This window comes from Diadema antillarum, unplaced genomic scaffold (assembly GCF_040938485.1).
Source record: "Diadema antillarum isolate AM-2024a unplaced genomic scaffold, OU_Dant_1.0 seq00000400_RagTag, whole genome shotgun sequence".
Lineage (NCBI taxonomy): Eukaryota > Metazoa > Echinodermata > Echinoidea > Diadematoida > Diadematidae > Diadema > Diadema antillarum.
This window is the reverse complement of record NW_027271391.1, coordinates 1,664,972-1,679,758: the sequence shown is the minus strand read 5'-3', so window position 1 is coordinate 1,679,758 and position 14,787 is coordinate 1,664,972.

The following is a 14,787-nucleotide window of genomic DNA, read 5'->3' as shown; positions in this document are numbered from 1 at the left end:
ATGCCAACAAAACCATAACCTCCTTGGCACAGGTAATAAGTGAAAAATCCAAGACATTTGGTGATGAAGGCTTTTAGAAAAATGACACCATCATTATGGAACAATCTCCCCTTAACGTGAGATGTATTACACATTTTGATTGATTCAAATCTGTATTAAAAACTCATCTTTTCGATGATTTTTGATTTTGTAAATAGTGATAAGTGGACATTGAAATCTTTGTATGATCTTTGTCTTTATCTATGCGCATAGAGACTATCATTATGAGTGGCATTATGTGTTATCAAAACCTGAATATCGTTATCATTATTATCACTACCATTTAAATGTCATGATTTGTGCAAAGATATATGCATTTATGCTACAGAATTTGTGCAAAGATTTATGTGTTTATAGAAGTTCTCTTCTTGATTTGTTTCCCAGCTTCCGATAGGTCTTGGTTTGAAATTCCCATCATCATCTACGGAGTCATCATTGGCATCACCCTCTTCATCTTGATCCTCCTTTGCTGCTCCGCTGGACGTCATCGCAGCAAGAGAGTCAGGAGGTCAGTGACCCTTTGTGTGTGTGTGTGTGTGTGTGTTTGTGTGTGTGTGTATTTGTTTGTTTGTGTGATTGGTTTAACCCCATTAAGTCCTGAGGGAAATTTGCTGCTCAAAGTCATATTGGCAGCATTCAGTTGGCACCTCTGAATTTCACTGTGTAGCTTGCAAAGGAGAAGGACATACACTGTACATTGTAGTGGAAGTGGTTGAATTCATCACATCTGCACAAAATCAGAAAGACATGCTCTGATGTCTTATCTTGTAATATGTGTAGCCTCTTAAAGAATCTACTGATGAATCTAGGAATTAAGCCATTGAGGACGGGCGGATTTTGCTACAACACGCATTTCCCACAGACACTTGCCCGAGAATACTCAGGACTCGTCCTCTAAGGGTTAAGAGGCTTTTGAAGATTCTGCCATTGAAACATTTTTTTTTTACTTATCTGTGACAAAGGCTCTTTAAAAAAAAGGAAGAATTATTTACTCTACCCTCAAGGAAGTAATAAACAATCAGTTGGAATAGTTATTTATAATGAACAGATCCAGCACCCAACCACTGCAATGTGTTTTTTGGGGTTCCCCATCTCAAAGTCAGTTCTTTGCAGCTGTTGGCATTGCACAAAGTAAGATTAGATGTTACAGATGCATTTTGCAAGATTATAGACAAGTGAAAAGGTTGTGATGCATGTTTTCTGAATTATCAAAAGCAATCAACTGTACATAATCTCTGCCAGCAATTAACCAGAATTAGTCATTGACAGTCATTATCGTGCTATTTCCCATCTTTACTTTGCGTGATTACATCAGATAGATTTGGCATTTGTTTTTGGTAATTAGACTCAAGAGAAATTGTATCCATATCAAACTTTGGTCATGATGCCTTGAGTATTCAAAGTTATACTGTATACGCCAAATATTTGCGAGGTTTTTATTTTCGCAAATTTCACAAGTCAGCTGATATTCGCAAAATTAAAAACACACGAAAATATTGACTCTGTATGTATTTCTCTGTTCAGTACGTGACTCCATGATCAAGATTTTAACCACTTGCGAAATCGTCAGGAAGTCTCGATTCGCGAAAATTTAGACTCGCTATTATACGGCATATATAGTATTCAACAGTAACACCTTTTTCATTTCTATTCCCCTCTTCTAGCACACCGGGGCCAAGAGTTAGAAACGTCTACGGGACTACCAAGTACAATGCCAATCAGAACAATTCCTCCCGGAAGCCAGCCAAGTCCGGCCAGGTCCCAGGGGACCTGTTGTCAAGGTAACATTGATACAGACAGAAGCTGTGGCAGATTCTATGCCATACTGCGTTGAATTGTTCTTTTTTGCTATGGCATAATTATTATGTCCATTTCTAGGGCAAATGAAAACAGCGGAAAGATGTTAGGAGGTTTGTAAGACTGCCTCAAATGATGGTATATTCCTATTGAAATGGTACATATCTGAAATACAGTGTAGGTCATCAACTTCATTCATTATGTATTGATGGTTGCAGAAGCATTTGGTACTTACAACTGTACAACAAACTTTTTGAACCTGGAGGTCGTTAACACTCTTGATATCAACTTTTACCACTAGATTTCTCGTAGCCTTTATCACAACATCTTTAATTTACTGTAAAACGAGAAATGTTCGCGTGCATTTTAATTTCGCGAATTTCGCGAGCGCGAAGATTCGCGAAATTAAAATGCACGCGAAAGTTCTTTTCTACACTATATGCATTGAATACCAGTTCCAGTTCGCGAAAATTTCATGCCGCTAAAAAGGCCGTCGGCTCCAATTCGCGAAAAATTCATGCCGCGAATATATCATGTTTTACAGTAAACAAAATGCTAACTCCTGATGTCTCTCAAGAGAAAGAAGTGTTACAATTGTTATGTAACCCTTTTGTTCAGCTGTTCCCAGATTCCACAGAATGTGTAACCAAGTGTAGCACAGTTCTGGTAACAAATGTATTAAAAAAATGAAATGAACAGTACAATGTCCCGTACAAGCTTGTGTGTCATTCTTTTGTGAAAGATGTATGTCAGTTATTGATACATCTTAGACACTACATGTTAGCTGCTTTTTTTCCTTCCATTGTTCCCAGATTATGTTGTTATTTTACGTGTGACCAAGAAGTCCCCAACTCTGGTAACTTATTTGATATAAACTGCCCAAACTACAGATTGAATATGCATGCCCTTTTCTTGTTTGTGTGGGTTAAAATCGTGTATCACAGACCCATTCTGACCGAGCAGTTCCACCAGCACTACAACATGATGATCACCAACAAGCAGGACATGTTCACCAGAGAATTTGAGGTATGCCTTCAATCTGCTCTCAAAATTCATTTGAATTTAGTGTATAGACCTGCCACAATGAGGGCCAGATAAAGTTGCTTGATTACAAGTGTATCTGTGCTTTGTCAAATTTAGATTGCTTTGATATTTTCCTTTAATTGTTAAATTTCTTAAATTGTCATTTCCTTCAAAAAGAGAAAAGAAACATTGCCATAGATGTGGTCAGACACAGGCCAAGAAATCAAGTTTTACAAAAAGTACAGTATATCAAAGAAATGTGCTTTGGTTGAAAAAATGAATAAGAGTCGAGAATGTCAAAACATCCGATCTCCTTGACTGTCAAAACAGGAGGTTATTAAGATGTCAGACCCACAATTGATGAAAAAAAAAAGCAAAATCAGTCAATCTTCTGTATTCCAATCAAATCACATTCCTTTCTCTGCTTTTCAATGATATTTGTTACTATTCATGAGGTACTGTATTTGCTGCCTTTACTTTGAGTTTGATACAATGACACATTAGTGAGTTGACAAAATTTTCACCATGTTTTAGGGCAATTTTGTCTTATAGAAAAACGCCCAAATTCTCTACCTTAACAATTTGGCATATTCAGCAGAAGATTCTCCTCAATGAAGCTTGTGAAATTAGCCTATTGAAAGAAATATGATACAATACCCGAAAACTTGCCTCATACTATTCCTGCAGTTGTATGACTGTATAGTGGCTCATGTGGCTGTTGTAGTCTCATATTGCCCTGTATCTGACATATGATTGTTTTGATGTTCCTGGAAATGAAATAAAGCTTATGGAGTTAATGTGTTCTGAAGCCATCTTTAATACTGTACACGCTATATATTTCGCGGGGGTTTTATTTTCGCGAATTTCGCGAGTCGGGAGCTATTCGCGAAATTAACAACACGCGAAAATATTACCTTCCAAAATGAATCCCTTGCCTTGATGATATGAACATTTCAGTACTAGTATACCATGTCACGGCTTACCGAACAGACCATACTGGCTAAGCTTGTTTACGCACGTCCACGTCTACTTACGAATACTGTAGAGAGCCAATCCATTATCGCAAGGGGACCACTCGTCAGAAATCTAGCGCGATGGACTTAACCACTTCAAAAATGTTGAATTCTAACTTACTAGTTCGCAGAGTTTGGTAAGTTTTTTTCATGCAGTGTATAACTAGTATCATTCTTATTTGCTAGTAAGTTGAAAATTCACACTTTCTTTGCCACTTCCTATTTTCTCTGGTCCCCCAATCGCGATTTTAACCACTCGCGAAAATGTGTCACAGCGGCAATTCGCGAAAATTTATGTACGCGAAAATTATAGCGTATACAGTATGCTCCCCTGGACCTAGTCATGAGGCCTCAAATCAACCCACGTTCCATTCTCACTTTCTCACATCTCCGTGCAGAGTCTCCACACCATTGGAAAGGATCAACCCCGATCAGAGGGCAGGTTGCCAAACAACAAGAGCAAGAACCGATTTGGGAACATCCTTCCATGTAAGCGCGCCATGTATTGATAATTGTACTCTTCTCATGTGAGTGTGGTGGATTTGCGTCCGCCGGAAGGCTGAAAGTTTTAAAGTGCTCAGTTTCTGATAAGAAAAATTAATGTAATCTTCACTGTGGTTTGTGTACATGCTATGCAAACTAGTGATGACCTACCAAAACTTTTGTTTGTTTGTTTTTTATATCAGATCTACTCTCTGTTTTAGTTGATTTTATTGGCAGATATGGCACATGAATTATTATTCAAGAATTCCTTAATCCACATTTTGCAGCATTTGGAATTACATGAATGTGATAAAAGTTCTTGACACAAATGTACCATATGGCAACATGTTTCATACATGTACATCTGAGTTGTCCTGTGTGTTAAAGTGAATTCAATAATAAAGAATTTTTGCTTCCTTCCAGACATGTGAGACCAGGTATAAGCAATAATCCAGTCTTTTAATACTTCAAATATTGCCAGACACTAGATTTGATAGGCATACAAGTGTAGCTATCAATGTCAAGGTCAAAGGATAAGTATTTTTACTACTAATGAATATATTCATCTGATAAATATCGGTGTCTCGGTTGTACAGGAAGTGAAGAAGAAACAGTGAGTGTAAGCAAAAGTTTTATGTATATGTGTACATGTATCAATTTTGACCTCTCTCTCTCTCTCTTTCTTTAACACACATATGCACAGACAATTCCACAAGAGTGCCTTTGTCAGGCAAGGAGAACTACATCAATGCCAGCTTCATCACGGTGAGGGCGTACTTTAGTACTAAAAACACTTACTATAATCTACCGCACTGTGATATTCAGGAAAAAGAAGTGCTGGAAACTGGTTATCCAATCCTAGCAAGCCAGTGGATTAAATTGAGTCAAAAGGGGCCCAAGCTTTTGATCCCAGACAGAATCTTTGTCAGAGGCAAAATTCCTCTTGTCAAACTGTGATACTGGGTACTGTGCATACAGTAATATGCCATGCCACACAGAGCATCGAGTGGGTGTATACACATGGCTTCAAAATAAGCTACAGATCACAATCATGGCTATTACCTCTTGGGATGCTGAACAATGACCTTGTTTGGAATGTGATTTCTTCTTCTCAGTTTCCCTCTTACAAGATATGCCAATCACCAACAAACTCTAAACAAACAAAAAGTAAACGCGACAACAACAACGTCAAACTCAGTATAAAGTTTAGGAAGAGTTATATTGTGAAATCGACAATAGATGCTGCCAAAGAGCTAGTACAATGTACTTTTGCATGTTGACTGATATTCAGAAAATTAACCGCACATGAAAACATTTCCTTTCATACCACAAATGGATTGTATTGTTTACCTTCATGATGGAAAAAAATAAAAAAATCACTCACTTGTCCCCTTGAGAGTCTGGATAGAGTCTGGATTTCAACTGCATGCAAAACAAGTCCCAGATCGTGAAATATAATATTACATATTCTGTATGGTGTACGAGTACTGTATAAGCTGTTATTTTTGCGAGGGTTTAATTTTTGCAAATTTCACGAATCACAGTAGGACCGCAAATTTAACGACATGAAAACATTTCCATGCGCTAGGGTAATAGCGCATTACAATAGTTTTGATGTCAGTTTGTGAAAATAGCATCTGGCAAAAATGTCTGTGACCTCCGCATTCGCGAAAATATCTGTACGCAAAAATGACAGCTGATACAGCATACACCTTGACAAATGGTTTTGATGTCATGCAAAATTAATTCACTTTTGTCGCCAGGGCTTCAACGGAGCCAAGGAGTACATCGCCACCCAGAGCCCGATGAGTCACACCGTCAACGACTTCTGGAAGATGATCTGGGAAGAGAAGGCCGCCTGCATTGTCATGCTCGTCAAGTGCATCGAGGGCGGCAAGGTGAGTGTCGGGTTTACTTTACACGCACCTCACATGTAAGTGAATAACTTGAAATAGCTCTTATCATCCATTCAGAAATTTTGAGTTTGATATGGCTTCATGATAAATACAATATGCGTGCATAAAATATAGAACAGGCATAAACCTACTTGTATAAGGGATTCTTTTCAGACCTATGTACATATGTGTGTGCATTTGTTAGTATCGTATAAGCAATGCATATATGCTTACATATTGTATAAATGTATGAATATCATGTGTGATTTTATCTGCTTATTTATTCATCCATCTACTGCTCTCAGTATTTGTGAAACAAAGCTTGGAATTAGCATGTTTTTGTCACTTTCAGTAATTGTTCTTTATCTAAAATGACCTGAAAGCACAACTTTTGAATTTAAGATTTTGATTGCCTTGTGTTTTCTTCTGCTACATGTACATTTGTATGTTGGGGTTTTGTGTTTGTTTGTTTTTTGTTTTGTTGTTGTTGGGTTTTTTTTTTTTTTTGTCTACAGAGTTTGACACCCATGGAAAACATTTAAAACAAAATGAGAACTTAATTTACTATAAAGAATGGGGCATTGCTACATATAGGAACTGTAAACATGATGTGTCTTGCACTTCAAAGATATCAGTTTTACACATGACTTCTAATTGCAAAATGTAAGTGAAAAATGACATGATTCGATTTCATTTTATTTTGTTGTGTACTCCTATCATTGCAGGAGAAGTGTGACAAATACTGGCCTACCACTGAAGACCCGACGGTCTACGGCTCTGTGATTGTCACTAAGCTTGATGAGCACATTCAGAACCACTGGGTCATACGGGATTTCAGACTGAAAATGGTGAGTGCCGTGAGCTTTTTCGAGACAAGTTTTTTTTATGTCTGAAATATGTGAGAGCTGTCTATGTTATCAGATGAGATTGCATAAAGATCAATGCAATATCTTCCCCAGAGATATGTACTTTTGTTATTTCGATTTACTTGCTGAATAACATTAATTCTACATTTTCAGTGTTATATGCATGCCAGCCAAATTAATTAGATACAATTCAATAATTCAATCATTACATCATTTAATCATTCAATTCAATTAATTTCATGCAATTCACTTCATTCAATTCAATTCAATTCAATTAATTTCATTCAATTCACTTAATTCAATTCAATTCAATTTGATTTATACATTTATTCAGTAATAACAATCGTGTAGAAGTACATTATAGAATGTTTAAAAATGTAAAATGTGCCATTCATCAAATGCCAGGGGCATTTAAAAGTTACAATGTAGCATTGTTTGAAAAAGCAAGAACGAAAGCAAAATATTTTCTTTTTAAAACTTTCAATTATCATTCAGGGATCGGAGGTGCGCATTCTGAGGCAGTACAACTTCACGGCTTGGCCTACCCGTGGCACTCCGCGTGACACGCATGCTTTCAGGAGCTTCGTACACAACATTCGGGAGGTGATGAAGCCACCGAGAAATACCGGCCCTATGGTGGTCCACTGCAGGTGAGCCCTATCAACTTTCTGTTGCCTCATTTTTTCCTAGTTTGCAACTTGTTGGAGGCCTTGTTTCATGAATGGCCATGGCGGCATTGTGATTGCTACAAAGACCTTGTCGCGTAATTGCTTCATGGTTGCTGTGTGGGTGCTGCCGTATTATCTGCATTTTTTTTTTAATAGGTGACAATCAATTATTGCAGTTACCAATACAATGACCTGAATTTATGCTGACAGCTGATTGCATTATTTAATGTCACTGCTGCAATATGAACTTTGTTTACTTCAAGGTGCAGTTGTAATGATGCTTTCAAAATAGCATACGCTTATTAAAGTCCAACATCAAAAAACTTGTAAGTTTTAGGTTACGCTGATAAAGTTCAAATCATAGGGCTGTCAAAATTCACTGACAAAAGGAATTGATAATGCAAGCAAAATTCAATGTACTGATGATAAAGCTACAGCTACTGCTGACAACTTTTATGCTGCTGATATGATTCATATTTAGAAAAAGAGATAGAATATTCCCTCATATCGTAAGAACTTTCTAAATGTCACATCACCAAACTCTACACATATCGATTTCGGAGCTGAAATAAGGAGGAGATATGAGAAAAGAAATACCATCTCTGAGTGAGGATGCATACCATACATGTAAAACATATAAATATCTATCTATTGATCCATCTATCTCTCAATCGATCTCTTTATCACTCTATCTTTATATATCTATCTGCATATTTACCTGTCTATCTATCCATTAATCTATCTATCTACAAATGCATTCATGATGATTGTACATTTGAGAGTATCAGGTATGATGGATACAGCACATTGTAAATGTACATTATTATCATTATCATTGTTATCATGATCATTATTATGCCAACATACATGTACATATATATCTGACTATATTTATTTATATGTTAATATGTTTATATGTTTATATGTTTATATGTTGATATGTTTATATGTTTATAAGTGTGTATGCATCCATCTATTTACCTGTTTCTCATTCTCACCATGTGCAGTGCTGGCATCGGGAGAACAGGTGTCTTTATTGGCCTCGATATCTTGATGCAGGAGTTGAAGGCTGACCAGAGGACGGTTGATGTGGTTGCCGTGGTTTCCAGGATGAGGAAGGAGCGATTGGATATGGTGCAATTGCTGGTAGGTTCATCTATCCTGAACTCTTTGAACCCGCCTTCTCTGGGATTCCCCAAGTTTCATAGACACCAGAATCCAATAGGGGAAGGGTGAACGAACTTGTTATCGTTGTTGTTGTTGTTATTTGAATTTATTTGGCGTTCATCATTCCCCTAATAATATTCACACCAAATCTTTATTCATAGAATTACTTTAAATGTCCAATTTTTACCCTATGTTATTTTCATTTTATTAGAAATATTTCAAAATATAATCTGTTATATCAAATAAGTCTCCCTCACTACCCTCAGTTCGAGCTGCCCAATCGATGATGGTATTTTCTGGCCAGCCCGGCTTGGTACCTTGAGCAGGCTTGAACGTCACTTGTTAGGTGAATAGTCTCAATTCAAGGGAGCTTCTATCAAACTGGCATTGTCAGGGTGATGAAGATGATATATCTCTGCCTATATTGCTGGCTATTTCCACAGGTCCATTACATCTTCCTACATCGCACTCTTGCCGACGCCATCCAAGCCCAGGGATGGGCTGAGGAGACCAGCCAGCTAGAGCCAGCTGAAAGTAAGTTTTATTGAAGACCATCTGTCCATCTATATATGTCTGTCTATTTGTATAGCCATCTACTGAGCACTATCTATACACCTGTCTTTATCTGTCTATCTCTCTATCCATATACCAATCTATCTATCTATCTATCTATCTATCTATCTATCTATCTGCATGGTGGTGATGATTCACAACAGTGGTACAGACTCCTCCAAGAGAGTTGGTTAAATGTCTGCCCCCACCCCCCCCCCCCCAAAAAAAAAGAGAAAAAATGGGGTCTTGAAGCTTTGAAGTGCTGGATTGTCGATGTCATGTATGTGTTTTTTCTATCTGTCCGTCAACCCATCAATTGTCTATCTACCTACAGATTATATACCTATCAATCTGCTTTCTTTCATATTTATCTCTCTATTTTGATATCTACCAAGCAATCTGTCTACCTATAGTTGTATCTCTATCTGTCTGTCTATGTGTATATGTCAGTCTACTTATCTATCTCTTCTGTTTTGTTGTATTCCATCTTATCTTTTCTGGCTTTCCATTTGGTCTACAACTGTATGTATCTACACTGTATCTATTCTATCATATTTATTCTCTTTATGCAGCTGTTTATCAGCCCGTCCATCTGTCTGTCTGGGTACAGATTTATCAATCTTTTCAAAATCAAATACATTTGTTTATCATCAGCATTGACTGTCATATCATGATTGATTTGAAAGAGGAAAGAGAAGATGAGAAGGATTATTAAGATTGCATGAGCTAAATTCTTCATACATAGGAAGGTGCTAGCCAATATTGAAAGGAGTAGAGGCTGCCAAATTGAGTGTTCTATTAGCTGCTGCGGAGTACGTAGTAACGTGGTGTAGGCCAATATCAAATAAGATTTGCAGCAAGAAAAACTCAACATGCATTCATGTCTTTCTTTTCAGGGATGCCAACCTTTTAAACAGTGTTGCAGTATCCAGGGGGCTGAAAAAAACAGTATGATTTACCTGTCTTGCCATAGACATATGTAGTACAAGTCCAATATTGGAAACTATGTAGTATATTCTGTGAAACCTGCAGGATTTTTTGCTCCCCCCCCCCCCTCCAAAAAAAAAGGGAAACAGTACAAAATACTGCCAAAAAAAAAAATGCAGGCAGCATCACTGCTTTGTATCTCATTTTACTGTTCCATTGTCCCATGACTTTCAACAGAGTAATAATTCATAATATGTTTCCCTCATTTTCTTGACCTATAGGTGGCAGCACCCAGTCAGACGAAGTAATCAGTGATATGTCAAACACATCTCTGTAGAAACGGTGATCTTGTCGTTTCAACATCTTCGAAGTGGATGGAGCTTTACATGACATCTTTCAATATTAGTTTGTCATCTCATATGAAGATATTTTTATCAAGTGAAAACACTTTCAATAGGTGTTCATATACATTTCACTGCACACAGCAAAGGTGATCAACGTTGTGAGAATCAGACATGTACCTTAACCCTAACCAGGCCAGGCTTTTTTGGGTGTTCTGTGGCCGGGGAGGGGTTGATTCAACCCCCCCCCCCCCTGAGATCTCGGCCATCGATTGCGCAATCGCCATGAAATTTGGCATGTGCATTACCTGTGGCGTATTCTACCAAGCTATACAAAAAGAAATGGAAATTTTTGTCATAATTATTAATTATGCTAATATATGCATAAAATCATACATTTTGCTCTAAATCAGAAATTAAAGCTTCTAGAATCTTAATTTTTGGTGAAAACATTCTTTGTAGCATTCCAAACAATGTACTTGAAAAAAAAATTGGTATCAAAATCAATTTCTTATGTATTTCATTGTTTTATGAATTTCTTATGTATTTCTCTGTTTTTTCGACCTTTTGTTTTATCATTTTTTTTCTGCAAAATTCATGACAGAACCTATTTCAACCATAATTATGCTAAAATTAATTGGTTTCAGCCAATGAAAGTGAAAATAATCATATCTTTATGAATAATAAGAGAAAACTCCATTTGCTTAGACTTTATACACAAAATCACGTTTTTGAGCCATTTTTGGTCTGACAGGCATGTATAAAACATCATGCAGCGTCGTAACGGTATGCGCGATTTTCGTGAAAATGGTGTCAAAAGATGCGCGAGACTTGAAAGTAAAAAGTCAGCGAACGGCGCGGTGAAAAAATTTTGCGCGGCGGAGTAGTCGCGAAAAATGTCGAGGGGGGGGTTGATTCAACCCCCCGGCCTTTTTAGGGTTAATTGCAGGGTGCACATTTGCAAGTTACAATCATTCTGACGCATAATTGTGAGAAAACAACTGAAGGATAGGTTTGTAAGTAACATGTATTTTATCATTAGTGAGCAAGTTGATGTTTGTCGGAAGTATATCGGAACGGTTTCGTTGTCAGTGAGCACGAGAGGATAAGCTCCACTGGCTTTGACAAGATTATTTGAGCTTCATGCAGATGTTGAGCTGAACTTCACCAGAATTTAGGTATTAATTATGATGACATATGAAATATTTATATGCACTCGATTGGTATCATTTTGATATGTGTCAAACAGATTAAGCAGTACTCTAACTAATTTTTACTTTAAAAATGATATGGGATATTTTTGTATCAGTTTAGCTGTTTCTACAAATGAATTTGAGTGAAACGATGTGAAATAAGTTTAAATATTGTCATCGTCCAAATGCACAGGATGTCTTTCTCCAGAGCTACATTTTAGTCTTTCAGATGTTATTTTTTTTTAAATGGCTATGACACTATGCACGCACACACACATACACACACACAAATGATGTAAGTATTGCATTATCTTTACACCCCATGGAAATAATTATGTCAGCCAATTATGATGTAGCATGTATGTACTAGTAACTTGTAAGCAACTCAGGTGACGGGATATATTATGTATGTGAACTTTTTTGAAAAGTTTTTGAAATATTTATCACCAGTTTCTTTTTTCTTTTTTGTTTTATTTTTTTTTTCTGCCCTTGATCTATTTTGGTGGCACCATCAGTACACAGGAAATGAATCTATTTATCAGCAGCCTTGTAAAGTACACTCATTTCCAGTAAGAACACACAAACATGTGCTCTGATTTTGTATTTCTGAGTTCTCTATATGAGGAACTCGTCTCTCTATATCATATGGCATTTTATGTTTTCTTTGTGTTTGTAGCTTCTGAAATTTCGTTTATCTTAGGCTGAAATGTCTAATAACCTGTATTGATACTCTGAAGGTGCAAGTTTTATGTGAAGAAAAGAAAAGGACAAAAAGCAAAAGATACTTCTTCCTGGCCCTCAGTGGCTGCAAAAGCCTCCAAAATTAAATAGTTGAGAAGGATGAACAATTTTCTTTTCTTCTTACATGAGCTTTTGGACAGTGTCCCACCTTAACCTATTTCGATGAAGGTATTCTCTGAATGGGTCAATTCATTATAAAATAACATGCTGCCATGCGTTTTGTTGAAGATTGATATATTATGCTCATGAAGGGATCAGAAATCATATTTTTAATATTTGTTTGCCAACACGAGTTGGGAGAGCTGATGTATATTTTAAGGTGCTGGGACTCAGATAGTTAATAGTTTTACAAAAATTTTGTAGTCCAGAAATGAAATCTACAATACATGAACATACTAACAGATGGTGTACTCGTTTTTATTCATGTACATGTGGTGTAATTCTAAATTCTATTTTCAAAATCAGTGAACTCTGGAATTTATTAGCGATTTCTCATTAATCAGATGGAAGCTTAAGTTGCAAATCAGAAGACTTGGTTCTCATCTAATGAATTTGTAACCTATTTCAAAGATGATGTCCATGATCTATAAATCAAGGAGAGTGATGGTGCAAAACGGTTCATGTATACAGTTCAAATGTCAATGTCCGTCAAAACACATGAGATGTAATCATAGTTAATGATTATAGATCAGTTGCATACTCAATAAATTGTGAAGCAATGGAACTTGACCTGATTTTAACTCTCTTTTTTTTTTCTTTGTGTGTGAGTGTGTGTGTGTGTGTGTGTGTGCGTGTGCGTGTGTAAATGTAGGCTAGGAAGAAGGGATCAAGTTAGGGATATATATATATATATATATGTATATATATATATATATAGATAGATAGATAGATAGATATATATAGATATATATAGAACATTGATGAGGCTGGAAGGTGGTTTGATATAGGAAGTACCCTGGTACATATGTTTTGTTGCCTAACAAGTGTAGTAGGGGCTGGGGGTAAATGTAGTGGGGAGAAGGTTGAATTCAAGGGGTTGGCTTGTTAGGTTACAGACACGGGTTCCCATTTTCTTTTCTTTTTTTTTATAATTTCATATGTTCTTTCTTGTGATAAAAGTAGGTACATGTACCTCTGAAAATAAGAATTTTTTTTTCATATATTTTGATGTGTAATTAGTATCGGTTATCAAATTCTGCAATGTTGTTACTGCATGGTAAAACAGGATTGTGTAACTATGTGTGTTATCTGAATGGGACCTAATAAGAAATTTTGGGGAAGGGATGTGCATGTTTACATTCCTATCTATCTATTTATTCATTTATTAATTTTTAAAATACAGAGTCAGATAAATCCCATTTTCAGAGTTTCTTTAAGTAAGGTTGTCACCAAGTAGAGAAAAATCAAAGCTTTCATTGACTCTGCACTTGCTGCCTTACAGGAAATATTTTTGAAGATACTGTTAGAATTATCACTTCTATTCTCAGTACTTTCTTGGCATTTTAGCAGCTTCATTCTCAAATATCTCAGTTGATAAAAATGAACATAACAATGTGTGTCTTGGTGTGTGTATGTGTATATTTGTGTATGTGTAAAATTATGTTATATATATATATATATATATATATATATATATATATATATATATATATATATATACATATATATGCAGTATATACCATGTATACGATATATTTATCTATCTATTTACTAATTCATTTTTTATATAAATATGCAGGTTTGTGTGAGTGGATGTTTACAAGAAACAACCATTTCCCTTCACTTTTACACTTGTCTATACAAGGGAAGACCAAGCATGTATTCTCATTATTTAATGTACTGAGAAATAGATACTTCACAACAATGAAAATATGGGAATATAGAGAACGCATGCATTAATCATTAACCCGCCCTTACACTAATCATGTCACTTTATCATCCTTCATTTCATTCAACATAGTCATCCATTAACATATTTATACACATTTTGTGGGGCGGTAGTTCTGCAATAAAGCTCAAAAGAACCAAAAGTTCTAGGTCAAAAGTAGAGGGCAAATTAAAGGTCACTGTGTGGTACTGAAT